The sequence below is a fragment of the Pteropus medius genome, unplaced genomic scaffold (genome assembly GCF_902729225.1).
Source record: "Pteropus medius unplaced genomic scaffold, Ma_sr-lr_union100, whole genome shotgun sequence".
Classification (NCBI taxonomy): domain Eukaryota; kingdom Metazoa; phylum Chordata; class Mammalia; order Chiroptera; family Pteropodidae; genus Pteropus; species Pteropus medius.
Genome location: NW_024354496.1, coordinates 392,479 through 411,467, shown reverse-complemented (window position 1 = coordinate 411,467; position 18,989 = coordinate 392,479). Strand labels below are relative to the sequence as shown.

Sequence of the window (18,989 nt, the reverse complement as noted above, 5' to 3'; positions counted from 1 at the left end):
CTACTGCTGTATGCTCATTGGATTAAAATTACAGATCTTTTAGAAATTTGTATGTCAACTTTTTCTGCCTCACGAATACCCCCAAAGCTTAATACCTGAACCAGCATTTATTTAGTTTGTGATTCTGTCGATCAAAAGATGTGACCTGGGCCCCCCGCTGAGTGCATCTTCTGGTCCTCCTGGTTTGGCTGGGTCCTGAATCGTTCCTTAGCTTCCAGGGAAGCTGGAGAGTGACTGCTCCTCAGATATGGCTCATCTGTGGTCGTATGGCCTCTCCTCCTCCGGCAGAGTTCTGACACAAAAGAGAGGCCCAAGGCCTCATGACACCTAGGACGACACATTGTCCCTGCCCTCGCATACTGCTGGCCAAAGCTAGTCCCAGAACGCGGCCAGATTCACAGGGAGGGCCGACCGATGTCACCTGCTCAGCCGAGTGGTAGCAACGTCATACAGCAAAGGTGCACGCAGGTGGGCGTGAGGATCACGGTTGACCTCGCCATCTGCGGGACTATTTTTTTCTATTTTCCTAACCACATTCTCCCATGTTGTGCTTTTAGAAGGTCACCGCTACGACGATGAACGGGACCAGTGAGTCAGAAACCAGCCATTTCTATCGGCTCCCGATTTGACATGCGCCTTCATAGCCAAATGTGTGCTGTTCTTAAGCTTCTCAAATGTGTCTGGCTAAAGATCGGTCCTCAAAACATAACCCCGAGCGTCAGGTTCATAAGTTACTCGCCAAGGTACCTGTTTTGTCGCTTGGTAAAGGAATCACTCGTCTCTCGCCAGCGCTAGAAAATCACACGAGATCATCGCAGAGATAACGCTGTCACAACAATGAGAACAGTTCAGATTCGACAGCAGCCTTGCGCGGCGAAAGCGCATTGATGTTGGACAAAACAGCCTCGCCATTGGTGTATTCCATTCGAAATGTAAACGGTGCGGGTGGAGGGAGAGGCGAGCCAACCTTATTCAACAGAGGAAAAAAAAACACCATAGCGGAGGATGGTTAATTTCTCGTTCGTGCGTAGGACGCATGAACCAACCACCACGAGGAGGAAAACCAGCAGCCTCTTCCGTGATGAACACCAGGCTTCTGTCACAATTAAAAATGGCCCGTGGCCCAGAGCTGTCCCCTCTTCCTCCCACGCGGCCCCCTCCCCCTCTGCTTCGCTGCCCGCACGTGGCTTGACTCTGAAACACCACAGGAGGCCGGAACAGCAGCACCAAATTACTTCCTTAGCAGGCGGTTTATATTCAAAGCACATATTTTCAACAGGTAAAAAATATCCATTCCATCTCCTCCCGACCAGCTCTGGTGTTAAAACAATAAGGATCGCCTTGGAGAAAGGCATAGTTCCACTTACCAGCCCCGTCGTGAAGGCATCACCCGTCGAATGCACTAACGATGTCTGAAGGAAAGCCAGAAGCAGGGAAGAAGTTACATCCTGGACCCCCGCGCTGCAGACACCTTTCTTTTAGACAATCTAATAATTTACCAAGCACTTAATATGAATAAGGCATTGGGCTAGTTCTGGGGGGAAGTAGAGAGATAAATAAAAATAGCTCTTACTCTCAAGGAGATTATAATTTATCAGGAAAGAGAAGCATTGGGTTGAAATACCTACAGTCCATCCTTGGTGTTCGTGGATTTGGTATGTGCAGATTTGCCTACCTGCTAAAATTTATTTGTAACCTCGAAATCAATACTCACGGGGCGTTCGCAGTCATTCACAGACATGTACACAACAGGGAAAATTTTTGAGTCACTCGACACACGTGTTTCTGGCAGAGGTCAACCAAGGGTGAGCTCTTGATTCACCTGTCACCCTGCAAATATGAGTCTTTTTCACAGTCTGGTGCCGTGGAGGTTTTTTTGTGTGTGCATCCGAGGGGCTTTTTCTTGGCATTTCACTGTTTAAATGACCCCCAAGTGCCGAACTGCTGTCTAGTGTCCTTGAGCACGAGAAGACACGTGAGTTCCATGAACTGTGTCTGGCCTGAGTTCTGGGGCTGCCGGCCCTCGGATCGACGTGAAGGAATCCACTGCATGTTGAAGAAGGCGTCTGCGAACAGCAGCACACACAAAACACGGCTGTGTCCTGACCGATTCATGCAAACGCCACGAGCAGAGGCTCGCAGGGGCCCGGCCCTGCTTGCCCCCAGAAGCCATGGTTCGCAATGTCCTAATTCAGCATCTGTCGTGACTTCACAGAACATCGCTACTGTAAACAGTGAGTCCACTGTATTTGTTACCTGAGTGAACGAGGGGACGAGGGTCACAGGAGGAACAATGAAGTGCTCTGGGTATGCACAGATGACAAGGGGTCGGGAGGAGGTTGCTGGAGGGGGAGCCATGGGAGCTGAGCCGTGCGGGGGTGCACACTTGGGTGAACAGAGTTGGTGTGCCTGCCCTGCCTGGCGGAGCAGCATGAGCGAAATCGCAGCCGTGGAACACCTTGGCACTTGACCCGCTAAAAGCACGAGTCCCAAGGTCAGACTTCTGAGCCTCAAGGGCACTTCTGTGGAGTGTGGGAACGATTAGTTACTCCGTTTCCAGGGAAGTGGGTTAAAAACAGCATGCATCTCCCAAGGCTGCTGTGAGGATTAGAATCTGCTCCATCTTCATCAAGAGCTTTCGCCAGGAGACTGGTTCTTGTAGTTAAACTTTTTAAAACGCGGTCCAGGAAACAGTATGGAGGCTCCTCAGAAAACTAAGAATGGATGTACCATATGATCCACCAATCCCTCTACTGGATATTTACCTCAAAGACTTGAAAACTCGTATCCAAAAAGATATTTGCACAGCGATGTTCACAGCAGCATCAGTCACGGTGGCCAGGAGGACATGGAAGCAACCGAATTTTCCTACGATAGATGATTGGCTGAAGAAGCTGTGGTCCATAAATACAATGGAATATGGCTAAGCCATAAGAAGAGATGAAATACTGCCCTTTGCGACAACAGGGATGGATCTTGCGATAATCATGCTAAGCAAAATAGAAAAAAGTGGAAAATCACATGATGTCACTTATATGTGGGATATAAACCTAAAAGTAACAAATGAGCAGGACAAACAGAGACTCATGGACATGGACTATAGGCTAAGGGTTACCAGAGGACTATAGACTAGTGGTCACTAGTGGGGTGGGGGAGGAGGGGTAGGTAGATGGTGTAAAGCGGGTCAAATATATGGTAGCTGAAGAAAACTGGACTTTGGGTGGTAAACACACAATAGAATATTTATACGTCAAATGATAATGGACACTTGAAAAGTATATCATTGTATTAACCAACGTTACCCCAATAAACTTAATTAAAAAATAAAATAAAATAAACAAAATTTGTGCCATGTGCACTTTTCTGCACAGGCATCGACAATGAACCCGTCGAAAACGGATTGAAAGGGTTCGTGCAGGAAGACGCGTTGGAGCGTGGAAGTGTTTTTTTTCCATAAACAAGGCGGAAAGGGAGCGGAGCCAGCGGGGCGGATGGCGCGTTGGGTTCGTGGCCTGGGGGAGTTTGCGAAGCCTCGTGAATCGGGGTGATTGGGATGGGAAGCTGATGTCCCCGGGCCACCGAGGGGCACCATCGAAAAGCTGCTGTCTCGGAAGCAAAGGTCCGGGAGCAGAGCCGTCATTCTCGTGGCTCTGAACCAAAGTATCAAGGGAGCGGGGGAAAGGGAGGGAAGAGGGAAGAGGAGACTCGGGCTCTGAAAGGCAGGGTGTCAAGCGAGGACCAGGCCCTCGGACGCACTTCTGTGCTTTTGAAAAATCCGGTTTCATTTCTCCTACAAAACAGGAACACGCAGCGTGACTAAGACTCTAACGGAACTGTGAAAAGTTCTGCCACTCCCTTAGCTTTAAGTTGAAACAGCAACTGTCCAACGGGGGGGTAAACACATGCCCAGAAAGAAGGTTTTAAGCGTCTTCATTCGGCACTCAATGAATCCCTGTTCCCGGGGCTGCCCGCGGGCGACTTTTTGAGTCCCAAAGCGAGATGATTAAACAGAATGACAGTCAGGTCGTAGGACTTGGGGAACTGCCCAACGCACCTTGGATAAAATCATCAGAAAAGGGGAGACGTTCATTACCTGCACCACTTTTTTCTCTGTTGGAAAAATTCTCCTTGAGGCTCCAGGGCTTATCTGCTCTCTCTCCGGCCCGGCCCTCTCTCTAGAGCTGGAGGAATTTGCGCCTTCACCTAACCCCTGGCTGGGTCCATTGGGCGTCTATGTTTGATTTGGATAAGCTCACTAAATATAAAAAAAAGACAGCTTGGATGGGAGGCTGCCTAGGAAGAGCAGGTGCCGTAGGCATAGAAAAATACAAAATAAGGGATTGTAAGCTAACCAGGTCCTCGCAATCAGTGAGGTCAACCAAGGGTTGCCTCACCTAAAAAAAAAAAAAAAAAAAAAAAAAAAAATTCTAATAGATAAATAATAATTTTAAAAATTTTAAAAATTAAAAATGAAAAAATAAATAAAAACACAGCACTTGCCCTAAACTTCAAAAGTATTGAAAATGCTGTTATATCTTCAATGAGGCAGAACAGACCACGACCGAAATTATGTTTTCCAAAGCACGACTTCAAAAAAGGGAGAGCCAACGAAGCGGAAAGTCACTTGGGGCTTCTTCGAACACACAGCTTGCAGAGCGTCTCGGTGGCACTCGGCAGAGTGAGCCCTGGAACTATAGAGCCGGGTTTGCTCGGCCACCCCCCACCCCCCCAAACGCCGGGTGCTCGGCAAAGCCTGGGCCAGAGTCGAAAGAAGATGAAATGAGGCCCGGCAGCCTGAACAGCCTTCGCAGGGGGCACTGGAAACATTTCTACAGTGTCGCACGCAACAGGGCAGAACCCGAGTCTTCGATGAAGTTTGAGGAAAGCAGAAAATTCCCTTCCGGCCCACCGCCCGCTCCCCCAGCTGGAACTGTGCCTGGAAACCCAAAATGGTGCTTTGTTCACAATAAAGGTAGAGCTGGATTTAAAAAAAAAAACAAAAAAACAAAAAAACCCTGGACAAATAAGGAAAAAAATGTAAATTAGATATTCCGAATGATGTATAACAGGAATTATCATGCGGTTTCCGTTCGCCCTCTGGAGAATGGCAGACTGGGGTCCAGTGTGTGTCTGAGGCTGTGAAACGGGTCGAACGTGGAGCCCCGAGTGGACACTGGTGGCCAGGATGATTCGCTGAAGGTGACGGCCTTTGACACGTTGCCCACGTGATTGTGCATGGACCCCAACTTTCGGATCTGGTTAGCATAAGCTTCCTCGACCTCACGGCTCTGGATGTTTGGGGCCAGAGCATCCTTCCTTTGTCGCTGGGGGCCGTCCTGTGCACTGTAAGACGTTTAGCAGCATCCCTGGCCCCTCCCCACGGGATGCTGCAATGCAGCCAACGTCTCCGGACACGGCCGAGTGTCCCTAGACGGTAAGTGTGGACAGTATCACTCCCCATCGATGGCAGAGGAGGACCGATGGTAAAAAAACACCAAACAAAGTGACGGGAAAACCAAGAACATTGGCTCCCGCCACCCAGTCCTTGTGTTGGGTATAGTTGACGTCTTTCTGTGGAAAACAAACAAATAAATAAACACCATTGTCTCTCACGTCCGAAAAAAATAAGACTGAGATGAAAAGCGCCTGACGACAGCTCCATCTTGTTCAGCTGCCCACAGAGCAACGGCAGGTGGAAAGGAGGCAGGGAGGGGCCGGCCAGCTTCCGAGCCTCACGCCGCGGCCTCACGAGGAGACGGTTCTGCAGAACGCCCCGCAGAACCAGCCTGGGTCTGTGTTTGGAGGATGGTTCTGCGGCTGGACCTCTCTGAGAGTAGGGAACGCGCGTTTAGGATACAGGACCCCGCATCCAAATGCACGCTGTGAGCTCTCCTTCTAGGACGTTGTCAGGAAGAAGGGGTGTCATCGGTGGGGGTGACCGGGACGCAGGACTGCCTGAGGAGGGCTGGCTATTGTTCGAGGTTCCAGCCAAGCCCCCCTCTTTCTCTGGCTTCACAGATCAGTGTGGCACGCACGTGTCGGGAAGGGCAGGCAGAGGGCTGCATGCGTCTCAGGAAGGCTCTCTCCCCCAGCTTCCCGCCCGGCGCCCCGAAGTGCCCGGTTTGCCTCTGTCCCCTCCGGGGCAGCGAAACAGCATGGACGTCTGGGAGGCTTCTCGGCTGAGCTGGTGAAGGCACGTGCTGCCAAGTCCCAAGAGGAGGGATGCACCGAGACACCCCAAGAGACTCACCCAGGGATGGAGAGACTCACAGGCAGACAGATGACGGCCGACGTCTCTTTCCAGTGAGAACTACGAAACAAAAGCTCGTGCCTCAGTCCGGAGGCACATTCCCTCCATCATTCCCTCCATCTGTCTAAATTTTCCGGGCTTTCTCATTACCCGCTTTTTTTACGAATGCACAAATCTTGAGTTTCTATACAACGGGACTGATGTATGTATATAAAAAGGCGTCTCGAGAATCATTCATCTCGTCTCAGCCACCCCACAGTGACGTGGGCCGGAGGCGGCCCCCTCTCTTTCCTAATGGCACTTGAACGCCCATAATTTAACAATAATCCTGTAATAGGAAAAAATGCATCTGTCGAGATTTTAGTCTAAGCATTCGCTGATGACTCGAGCTCTCATACGATCCCGTCCTGATTTTTTTTTTTAAGTTCTACGAAGTTTACGATGGATTGAGTCTCCGCTATGCTTCAAGTTCTGTGCCAGGCATTGGGGGTGAAGACGAGGCATAGCGTTGAATCGAACAGGCACCCGTCCAGTCTTGAAGAGCATTTTGGTTGTTGGTTTTGTCTGCTGTCTTGTGATGAAATCGACAAATTGTTTTGTCGAACAGACTGAGGATAAAAATAGGCAAGGGACATGGGTACGCAGGACATAAGAGAGGAATTTCACTTTGAAACCAAGGGCAGCGTGAGCACGCAGAATTCATCCTACAGGCTGCGTGTCGGGAGGGGACCTCGCGACTTGGCCCTAAGCTTCCCAGCAGCCAATGCGATAAGAGAAACAGCATCGCCCATATACCCACCATAGAAAACCAGACACGGCTACTCTCCCTGGAAGCACATGCTCTTTCTTGTTCTCATGGCATGGAGCCCCCTCGGTGTGACGGTGACACCGTGGTTGGAAGCAGACAGGGCGATGAGGTACCCGTGAACACAGACATGACACAGGTGGCTGAACGCAGAGGAAGGACGTCTCTAAAGACCCCGTAGTGAGGCGTGGAACGTGGGCACGATTTCCAAAGAGGCAGACAGAGCGACGTGGCAGCAGACGGCACGGCCCGAGCAAAGACAGGAGTCGGAAGGAAGCAAAATCTTTCCCAACAGACAAGTCGCTTGGGCGGCTGGAGTTTAGGTCTCACGGAAGATCCGATGGAGGAAAGGCAGCCGGGAGGCAGATCGTGAGACGTCCTGAAGCCGGGCCGAGGGGTCCCGATGTTACGTCGTTGGTCGTGGTTTGTATCAAACGGGGAGCATGCAAAGCACGCGGTGGCTGCCGGGAACCCCGAGGCTCACGCGTGGGGAGAGGAGGGGGGCAGAGACCCAGCCGGGGCTGGGCTGGGGACGGGGCAGAGCGAAGCCGAGGAGATCGTGGACTGGGTGCCGGACGGAGCAAACGGGAGGCTGAAAGGCACAGCCGTGGGGAGGTAGTTGAGCGGCTTCGGCTAAGGGCTTGGTCCTTGGCAATGAGCCTCAGCTGGGAACACAGACACCCCGCGAAGTCTGCTAGATGAGCACCCACGACTTGAGAATGGGGGGAAGGGGTGTGACGGAAAAGGCTTTGGGCTTTTGAGGCTGAGCAGCCACGGGATCCAATTGTTGAGATACGGAAGGCAGATGTGAAATCTGTCAGGTGCTCTGAGTGTCGACTGTATTTACAGGATGCAGACGAGGGTTCTGATTCGAAGCCTTATACCTAGACATTCTAACTGAACTGCCTGGAAGCATACTTTGCATACACTATACTCTCCAGGAGTTGAAATAGAAGTTTCCAGTGGGCAAAACAATAGAGTATTAGGCTTTGGGTTCTAAAGGAGCTTAGTATACACACACACACACACGCACGTGATGCACGCACGCGCGCACACACACGCACACACACACATATGTATTTTTTAAACCAGTAAGAACAACTACTGGCCGCAGAGGCCTGGCTGGTGTTTGGGAAAAGCTTCTCCCAGGCAGTGATATCGGAAGTACGTTCTGAGTAATAAACAGAATTTAAATAAAACAGCCAAAAAGAAAGGCAGCGATTCTAATTGGCAGATGACTCATTGCGATACCAAGACCAGATTCGTTGATTGCAATGCGTTTTGACACACTGTGCAAAGAGGCATAAGTTCGTGCCTGTGGACGAGACCGTGTCGGGCGGTGAGGAAGACCCTGGCTTTCGAGTTGCACCCTTCCCGGGCTAAGGGCCAGCTGTGCCCTTTATTGGTTGTGAGGCGCTGGGCCCGTCGTGCGGTCTTTCCGCAGGTCCTCCTGCTAAGATCTCTACTGCCGGGCCCTGGCGAGCTTTACGCGCGTCGGCAAAGGGGAAACCTCACGTCACAGTTACTCTGACCGTGTGAACTTGTGATTATGATGACATAACAAGGGCCGAACATCAAAATGATCGTGGAAACAACGCAGCCGTAGACGCTCGTCCAGTTACAGGCCGGTTCTCAACTCCTTCAGGTCTGAATGTTTTAGGTTTGCTTTTCTTGCCTATGAAGCCGTGGGGACCTCGTGAACTTAGCGTAGGACTGTGCGCCGGGGCTTCATGCTACGTCTGAAGCGTGTTCACCATTTGTCGCAGTGGCGTGTGTCTAAAAACAGAGCGTTCCAACCATGCGTGTGTGGGATGCGTGGCTCCGTCATGCGGGCTGTGGGGTTTTCCCTCTTTAGTTAAAAGGCCACATGTGGAGGTCACCTGTTGTCCGTGATCGCGTGGCAGGCAGAGAATCACGTCCTATTCTACAGAACTCTGAAGCCAAGGAAATCGCACACCAGAGAATCTATTGATATAAACCATTTCCTCCAAAAGCTATCCAGGGCCTGGCTGGTCTCACGGATGACGTGGCCGAGATTGGTCTTTCCCCAACCTGATTACTTCAATCAGGGGATTTCCCCCCACACACCAGACCCTCGGCTCTGGACCACTGAGCAACTCCAGCTTGCAGGTGATGCTTCGGGAGGAGAATTTCTTCCTGCGTCTCTGTAGCACTTGTCATGAGCTGAGCCCCACGCACCTGTCAGGATGGCAGAGGTCAACGGTGAGAGGTGCCGTGAGCGCCGAGCACTTTTTAAAATTACGGTACATCTAAAACGGTCTGTTGTCTCCAGCCGCCAGCATCCTTGCCACGGTGATCGTGGGCCGGCATTAGTTTACTCTCCTAAAAATTATAAAAAGCCTGTGGGGGGTTTTCTGAGCTTCCTCTTGGGCCGCGGCGTGAGGACCTGGCGTCGGCTCCCTTCCACGGTATTGACTGTCATGCCAAGAACGGTCTTGTCAGCGGAAACTGTGACTATGCCCAGGAGCGAATGGCGGACAGATCTACGGAGGAATTAAAAGGCATGACGGAACGGAAGCGCCTGCAGTCGAGGGTTCCCGAGTGTGGGGCGCACACTGTGCAGACAGGAGGAGTGTCCGGGGGCGCCGCGCTGGCCACCACCCCCTCGTGGCTGGGGTGCCACCTGCGCCAGGAAGTGTCCCAGGAGGAAGTCACGGCGTCCCCCGCAGAAAACACTCTTAAACTGTTGCGATTCTATAACGAACTGTGGCTTTCGAGTCGTCAGGATCTTAAGCCGGAGATAACTTCTCCAGACGGTCGTTATCCGCTTGCGACCTACCGCGCCCTGAGCACCCAGCACCCAGCACTCGAGTCCTGTGCCCAGCTCTCCTTGCAGGCAGCTTCGCCCCGGCTTCCCCGCACCTTCCCAGGTGTGAAGCGGCTGATCTGACTGATGAATCCCCTTAGCACAGTGGCGAGAACCTGCTCCTGCCACCCCACCCCCTCCCCCCTTCCCGGCACCGGAGATTTGTTATTTCGGTTTTTCCTTGAAACATGTATCCGAGTCTGGAGCTCCGGCTGGAGCCGGGACGAGGACAGGGGCAGGCCGTCCCAGGCCGTCCCAGGCTGGGAGGTGAGGCCGGCTGCTGAAAAGGGAATGAGTCCTCCGGTGGCTTCGGAGCCGGTGCAGCTTTGAGCCAACGTGGCCCTGAGAACTAGAGGGTGTCACATGAGCACCCAGCTCTGCGCCCCTGCTCGGCGCACCCGTCCCTCTGCTCCGGGTGGTCATGATGGAGACTGCGGGCATCATCACAGGAGCAGCAGGAAGACAAGGCCATGGAAAGCGCTGGACGGGCCTCAGTGACGGGGGTCTTCCCGCTCAGCACCGGCACGGACAGCCGTGGTGGGCCACTGCGGGTGGGACTTGCCGCAGCTGGATCTCTCAGCCTGGGCTCGGCACGCATCTGCGGCTGCATAGTTCTCGGGGGAGGGTCCTGAGCACTGGAGGGTGTCGAGCAGCACCCCTGGCCTCGCCCGCTATGTGCAAATAGCACCCCCCACGTGCACATGTGACAAACAAAAACGTCTCCAGACATCGCCCAATATCCGCAGGCCGCAAAGATCGCGAGTTTGGATCCGCTGAGCTGGAGGCACCGAGCACAGCGAGGCTGCTTACGCTCACTCAGCAAACGCTTTCTACGCGCAGCGAGATGGTGCGGTCACTCTCCCGTAGCCGGCGCGGAGGGGGCAGGGGACTCGCTGTGCTTGGGACAGTCAGAGTCCTGAAGCTCTGTGCTGGTCCAACACGGCCCGCAGGGACGCCCAGCCCGGACCCCCTGCCCTTGGCGCCTGCCCCTGGTGGCGGGGGGAGTGGCTGTGTCCTTGTTCGAATGCAAACTCCAGGTTTTGGATTCGTTGCTAGAGGCGTCGATTTCCTAGCACGGGCAGTTGTGTCCAAGTCCCCCAGGCTCCGCCCCATGGCACTGAAGTCGGGGCCCCTCAGGGTGTCCGGGACTCATGACCCACTCTTCGGGGTCCACGGTAAACGCCCAGGGCTGCGATCGGCTTCCTATTTTGTAGTCACGCTGCAGGAAGGCTGTGATCTGCCCTGAACCGCAGACTCGCCCTGACGTTGTGAGGACAACTTGCAGCCGGCCCACTGAAGTCCAGGGGGGGTGTCAGATCCAAGGTCCAGGGCCACCAATCCCCAGAGACGCCTGTGCACCTGCTCAGGGGCTGCTGAGTCTGCAGCCCGTCTGCACCGTTGAGCTGGGCCGCTGGCCCAGGACACGGCCCCACAGGCCATGTGCATCTCATACCCTGGCCCAGGGTGGCTTCACCCCCGCTCCAGCCTGGCCGGTGAGTGGGTGGGAATGACAAGGGACTCCAGCCCACCTGCCCCCCACCCCTCATTTCTCCTAGTTTCCTACTGATTCCAGAAGCAATGGCGGGTGCGGGGGACAACGGGACAGCAACAGGGGCAGCAGGTCAGGGTAAGTGGGGAAAATGTCAGCCAAGAGACCGGAGGAAGATGAAGGCAGGACGGACCTGCCCATGGATGGCAGGTGAAAGCAGCAGCTCAGGAAAGTGTAAACAGAGCTACTGATCCACAGGGAGTTTCGGCTCCTACAAACTTCTGTCCTAAAAGGGGGAGAAACGAAAGCAAAATCATGGGGACAGATTCCACCTGGAAGCTCGTGGGGGAGGTGACTACTCCCTGGGCCATGCTCCGGGGAACTGGCCCTCATCACTGATCACTAGAGTATTCACCTGGCTTCTCCACACGAGGAACACGAGGACCCCCGTCTCAGGAGGGGACCACGGCTGAATCTCAGCGAGGCCGAATGCATCTGTCTGGACCCTTCGTCATAAACCTTTGAGCTTAACACAGACGAGTCTCATGCACCAAATGAAATGATCGGAAAAGACTCTCCAAGAGGGCGCATCAGACATGACGCTGACGAGGTCAGAAACGGTGCCAAAAATCACAAAAAAAAAGCTGCAGCAAAGACCAGACTGCTGAGAAATCTGGAAATAACGGCTCGGCCTGGCCCGGGGTGAGACAGTCGGGTTTGCCTGGAGACGGGAAAGACAACTCATTTTCTAAGCAATGTTGTTGAGATGTGTGTTAATATCTATTCTCCCCTCTCTGTAGCAGTAGCTCTCAATCTAGAGAGATTTCACCAGCCGGGGACATTGGGCCATGTCTGCAGATACTTTTACTTCTCATAAGCAGGGGGACGGGTGCTACTGGACCCCAGTTGGGTAGAGGGAGGCCAGAGACTTTGGCTCTCCACGCTGCCTGTGCTTGGCTGTCCTCAGCCTGCATCTGAGTGGTTCGCTGTGGCTCAGAAGCCAGGGTGCCCGCAGCTCAGTGACAGCCTCGGCTCCCGGATCTCGGGCACTACCGGTTACTGACTCCTCAACAGGTGAACACGCAGACAGTGACGACCTCTGATGTCAGATGTCAGCGACACGGAGCCGTGGGCAAGCCCACTGCTTGTTTTTGTATCCCTCACGAGCGCTGTTCATATTTTTAAATAGTTAAAAAAAGCATCACCTGAGTCCCCAGAAGGGTTCTGACCTATGCGCTCCCCTACCTCCGAGTGCCCCACGCCCTGCCTGGCCTCCTGTTCTTTGTGCCCTGTCACCCCCACCCCACCAGCACTCACGGCCACCTCTCATGCCCAGCAGGGACCAGATCTGGGCACCTGCTCTGTGGCAAGACACGGCAGTGGCCGTCCTGTGCCACGATAGCTATGTCATGGCCCACTCAGTGTGCCACGCGGGCAGGGGGCGGGAGCGAGCCTCTCTCCCACCCCCATCCTGGTCCCAAGCCCCTCGTCTGCTTCTCAAGCACAGACCCCAATTTGCATCTGGCCCGAGACTCTACAAGTACGTAACTGATCTTGCCAGTAAATGCTCATTTTCTCATTTCTGTTTTTCGAAAGATAACTTCCATTTCCCCCTCCCTGCCCTTCTGTCATTGGGCATTTCCGTTCTGCGAGAATCATAAAGAAGTACTGTTCCATAGGGCTTCTATGGGGCCGGTGTGGTGGCACTGTGCTGTCGTGGATGCAGCTGGCTTCTGCCAGGTTCCCCCGCCAGGCCCTTCTCAGAGGAGCAAGGTCAGCCTCCATGGTGCACACGCCGGCGGCTCCTGGAGGCAGAGCCCGCGGATGAGTCTGGGGGCCCGCAGATAAGTACTGGGGTTCTCTCATACACCAGCCGCTTGAGCTCAGACCCCGTCCCGGGTCTGCTTCTGGAGAAACCCAAATCTAGACAGTTCTCTAAGTCAGAGCCCAGATTAAGCACGAAGAAAACCTGGATCAATTAATCGCCTAAAATTATAGCAATGCGGCCACACACAGCAGGGCTTTTAAACTCCTGGCCGTAGAAGTTCATGGACAGTTGTCACCCATGGCCTAAAAGCAGGTTGCAGCTTTGACCGACACAGAGAGACTCTAGATGCTACAACACAGGCACCAAATTCGAGATAATGAAGGTTTAGTTTTTTTCCCGTTGGGTTCATAAATGTCACATGTGAAAACTAAATGAATCGCTCTACCTAACAGAAATCCGAGCCCACAGTAAAATAATATCTCTGTGGAAAAAAGAGCCTCGGAGAAGGGAACATGTGCCTAGCACGTCACATTCTCAATAACTCGACTGAACTGGACCGGAGTTCTCGAGCAGAAAAGATTAAATATCGATCCTTCCTGCGAACGGGGAGCGGGCAATCTCGGTTCTCCATCTCCGTGCCTGCATCTCCATCCAGGGAGAGGAGACACTCAAATCGCCCCATGTGTCCGTGATGACTTTCCGAAAGCTTTTCTACAGTCGATGACTTTTGGAGGAACCAATTTACTGAGATCACCTGCCACAATTGTCACTGAAAAAAATTATGATGACCCCACGCCGAGAAAACAGAACTTTATATGAATGCCAGTGAGACGGGAATGTCAGAATTATTAGCTGTTGGCATTAAAACTTCACGCACGTGATCAGGTTGAAAGGACTCTTACTAGATCTCTCAGAGTCTCACGTGGATTTTTTGTTTTTAACAGGATTTGATTTGTATCGTAACGGATGGGGAAGTCAGCATTACATCCAATAGGTAAGTGACAAGAACGAACCAACTAGATTCAAAAAGATACTTCAAAAACCTGCTTCTCACCATCCTTTTCAGGTACATAATTTCCGTTTTTAACAAGGAAGCACAACGATCTCTTCCTATGACTTCATGAAAGACGAGCTAAGCAATAATGGTTTCTTTCGACCGTTTTAATTTTTCTTATTCTTATTCCTTCAGTGATTATCAAACTTAAATCCGTATTCATACTAAAAATATATAGCGGGCTGTTCTATTTAAGTCGAGGCTGGAGTGTTCAGCATTATCCTGTGCTTCCCGGAATAGCCTCAGCTCTTCTTGGCACGGATGTCCACGGGGATTTTCTGGCGTCTTTGCAGAAACACATGAGGCTTGCTTCACTGCTCCCCTCAAGTGCCACGGAGGACAAAGCGGTCAGCTTTGACTCTCGGGGGAGTTCCCCGTCCTGGCAAGTGAAATGCAGAAGGGGTCCCTTTTTCGAGGCAGAGAGTGTGGGCTTGGGGGGGGACAGTGAGATCATTTCTCAGTTTCTGCCTTTCTGTTCTGCTTGTTTGGGATCCTTCTCGAAAAAACGACAATGCACCACCTTGGCCATTCTTGGTGTCAACAGCGGCTGCGCATGGCAGCTTGGGTGACTTGCTGTGTGTGAGGAGGAAGGTAACGAACTGCTGAGACCCAGCCAGCCCGCGCAAGACCAGAAATCACCTGTCGCAGCCCGACCCAAACTGCTGGCCCTAGGACCGTGAACGAACCAAACAGTGGGCCATTAACTTCTAGAGTCATTTGTCAAAACATCCAAAGCTGACCGATACAAATACTTAAAAGGATTCTAAATTTTGTTTTTACTCTAATGAGCATACAGGAGTTGTGACCTGAAAATTATTCCCCGACTACTCCAAAAAGCAACGTTTTCAGTCATAAAAAACATTTTTTCCTTAAAAACACTTTTTGAAAAAAAATCAAATGATCAGAAAGCAGAAAGCAAGGAAAGGCACCAGAGGTCATCATCTAAAGCATGTTCACAGTCCGTTTAAATTATTATTTTATTATTATTTATTTATTATTATTTTTTTATTATGATGATTAAATTATTGCATAGCTCAAACAATAGGAAACCAGGTAGGTGTGTACATGAACCATCTTCTTGTTCAGAAGCGGCAAGATTACTTTAAAAAAAATGTTTTTTATTTTTCCATTGCAGTTAACAGGCTATGATATTAGTTTCAGGTGCTCAACACGGTGATCAGACATCGATATACCTTAGGAAGCGATCTCCCCGATAAGTCTCGTACCCATCGTAATACACGGTTATTCCGATATTATTGACTGTATCCTCTATGCTGTGCTAAGTTTAGTTTCCACGCCAGAAAATGCATAAGTCTAAATTTCCGGTTCGATCCGTTTTGATGATACATGCGCCCTCATGACCCAAACCCTATCAAAATGAAGAACGTTTCCATCGTCCAGGCATTTCCTGTGTGCTCCTCCTCAGTAATCCTCACCCCGAAGCGACCAGGGATCTGCCATCTGTCACTAAACATTAGACTTGTCTTAGAATTTCGTGTGACTATATATGTCCTCGTTTGCGACTGGCTTCTTTTGCTCAGCTTCTGCTGTGTTGGACGTGCGTCTTTGTGCATCGATCGTCGATGCCTTTCCATTGCCACGTGGGCTGGTGTCCCATGGCTCTGCCACTGCTCATTTAACTGTGCTCTTACCGTTTCTCGTTTGAGGTGGCTGCACATTAAACTGCGGTGAATATTCTGGCACAAAGCACTTGTGGCCGTATGTTTTCGTGTCTCGTAGGTCATTTCCCAGGGGTGAGGTTGTGGGGCATAGGGCCGATCCATAAGTGAAACTTCTTAACAAACCGCCAGAGGGTTTTCCGAAGTGCTTTCGCTATTTTATATTCTCAGCAGCGGCGTCTGAGAATTCTGCTGGTCCCAGAACCTCACCCCGCTTCACCCTGATCAGTAACATCAGCGATTCTCATGCCTCTGGGATGGTATTTTGTTGCGTCCCAAATAACTTCTTTTTAAAGATATTTTTAAATTGCTTTTTTACGTGCAAGGGCAGAACAACGCGCTTCGTCCTGTTCGTTCCCAGGGCCTTGTTGACACACACTGAGCTTTACCTGCTCCATTAATGTTCAGAATAGTGATTTCTGGTTGGATCTGTCACTCATGGAGAAAGCTGTGGTTTCTCTGATAAACTCATCACTGAAAAGTGAAAGGTATCTCAGAGAAACAGTCTTGATGACCAGAGCATCCAACGTGCCCTGCTGCTTACTACGCATGGGCACCGTGATCAATGTCACCACGAGGCGAGGACAGCACCCTCCGAGAGCCTGGCAGAGATGGGAGGATTAGTACCTTGATCAGCGGAGGGCTCGGAGAGGTTCACACTCTACGATCTCTGTAACAGCTACCGAACTCTGCCATGGTAGCTGCACGCGGCCGGAGACAACATGTTCGTGAGTGGGTGTGGCTGTGTGCCAATAAAACTTTATTTACAGAAACAGTCCGTGGGCCGGATTTGGTCCGTAGGCCATACTTTACTTACCCCTGTTCTAAACAAGGGATTTGGAATCACGTTTTGATTTTATTTATCTATAGTCGGCCTGGTCCCCTCACCCCTATCAAAAATCACCCAGGAGTGATGCGTGGGCTGTTGAGGGCGGAAGCGTGGGCCGGAGCTGAGAGAGCCGCCCGTGCCTTCGGCCGGAGTGGAGTCGTCATCCTGTCTGTCCCTTTGCCACCGTGGGCTCGGGTATCACTGGGGTAATGGCCCGCCTAGAGGCTGCTCAGTCTCATTCTGCCCAGCCGTGCCTAGCCCTCCCTCCCCGCAAACAGGAAGGAAGCAAAGAAAATCAGCCAAGTAATGAATCCTGTGGTGTCCAGCAGTTACGCCGGCCAGGACGCGTGAATTATTTAAAACTGAAAATTAATTATTGAAGGAGAGCTCCCAAGACTCATCTGACCATGCAGCCATAGAGGAAACGGCAGGCCATCGGAACTCGGATGCGATAAAGCAGGGGTCTGTGCCCTGATGCTGGTGGCTCCCGGAGGGGGTGAGCCCAAGATGCCGCTCCGGGCATGGGGCTGGGGCACGGCCGGCCCCCCGCAGTGAGGTGCAGGCTTTAGAAGAGAAATGGTGGGTACGTAAACGCGCAAACCATGTTAACATAAACGCCTCTCTCCCCGGGCAGACCAGGATGCTTCACTGTGTTTGGCTCATGTTCTCTGGAATCGTGGAGACTTAAGGAAGAAATAACTTTTAGATGAGGCTGCTTTAGAGGCTTGTTTCTCTCCGTATCGCTGGCCTGAGAGAAAGCTAGAAGGGACAGGACATTGGATTTTTCCAGGGAGAACTATTTGCCGGATGTGTGAATGAACGAATCCACCAGATCTCACAGAGGGTTTCCCAGAAGCCAATATTTTTCCACCAAATTGTTTTTTTTTTTTTTAACTTTGTATTTTGGGATAAATATAGATTCGCAGGAAGTTGCAAGAATAATACAGAGATGTCTCTTGTTCCCATCACCCATTCTCCCCCAGCGGTGACATCTTATATAACTATAGGGCATTATGAAACCAAGAAATGGACATAGGTATCATAGTATAAATTACCGTAGAGTCTTCTTACCTACACGGTAGTAGCCACCAAACCCTGCACTGTTTCAAAATTGTATCCACGATTCTTTTGCCAGATGTTGCTACAGTGTCCTAGTCTTGGTATCATTTATTTCCTTGGACTCCTTGGGTTCTGCAGTGACTGTCTCCAGGGTTAGGATTTAATTGTACCAGGTGACATGAGCTTGCAGAGAGAGAGAGAGAGAGAGAGAGACAGAGAGACAGAGAGACAGAGAGAAAAAGCTATAAACAGGAGACCTTAATTTTAGCCATTAAAGAATGGTCATTCTGCAATCTACCACATTCTAAGAATCTGGCTTTTTCCATGTGCTCACATCTCTACAGAAAAAGCATCATTTTTTTTTTCCTCCTAGTGATTACAGGGCAAATACTGTCGGTTTTGAAATCAGAGAAGTGAGAACGCTTTCTCTGAAAATGTAGCTGGGGGCGGGGAAACGAAGCAATTAGGTAGAGTAATCGCTGCCTTGAAAAACAAGTTTCCTTGTGTTGACGGAATACTGGGAGAGAAAAGGGGACCCCCGTGTGTGTCCTCCTCATCTCTGCGTGCGTGTCCGAATACCAAGCGATTCTTGGTAAAGAATGCACGCGCGAATTTTATTTTTAACAAACGCTATGCCAAGTATGTATCCGTGTCTCATCCCCTGTCTCTGAAATCATCGACTGTGACCTAAATAGCTGGGGACAGAGGCACGAGAAGAATTCCTCCGTCGGCAGGAAGATTGGAGTGCAAGAGACGTGGATGGCCAGGGGAGACGGGCTGTCTGGGTGGGGAGGCGCGGCCACGTGGCGTCCGCCCCAAACACGGAGGACAGGCATGGATGGGGGCCCGAAGGCGACTCAGGGAGGAGCTCCTCAACGCGCTGACTTGGGAAATTAGTTTGCAAGAGCAGCTCGCTTTCGAAACTCGCTTCTTTAGGGTGCACGAGGGCAAACAGACACGACAAAGCCCCAAGTGGTGGGGAAAGTTCATTTCATACGATGAAGCTCACCTAGGGAGGAATCTCCGCGTGCTGTTAAAAAATTAATTATTAATTTTGTACGGTTTAATTTTGAAACTGGAGCGTGCAGGCCATTAAACCAACAGTGCCGAGCACCCCGCTCCGTCTCCCCCACGCCCTCCCCGCTCACCCCCACAAGCAAACACGTTCCATTCTTACCCCATTTTTCTGGAACGTGCCTCCACATTTCTAAATAACATGCCCGTACTTA

The 18,989-nt window shown here is 51.5% G+C and overlaps 1 long non-coding RNA gene across 2 annotated transcripts in view; it reads right to left on the bottom strand.

The window, feature by feature from the left end:
* Positions 1-2,932: 2,932 nt before the first annotated feature.
* Positions 2,933-18,989, bottom strand: part of LOC120594214 (uncharacterized) — a 16,548-nt gene continuing 491 nt past the window's right edge. Inside the window, exons 2-3 of one of the 2 annotated variants that reach the window (XR_005650514.1) lie at positions 17,773-17,943; positions 2,933-2,990 (exon numbers count right to left, since the gene is read on the bottom strand). This is a non-coding gene — a long non-coding RNA (uncharacterized LOC120594214). Of the gene's footprint in view, positions 2,991-15,301; positions 17,944-18,989 lie in introns of those variants that run through there. The other variant, XR_005650513.1, reaches the window with a different exon arrangement.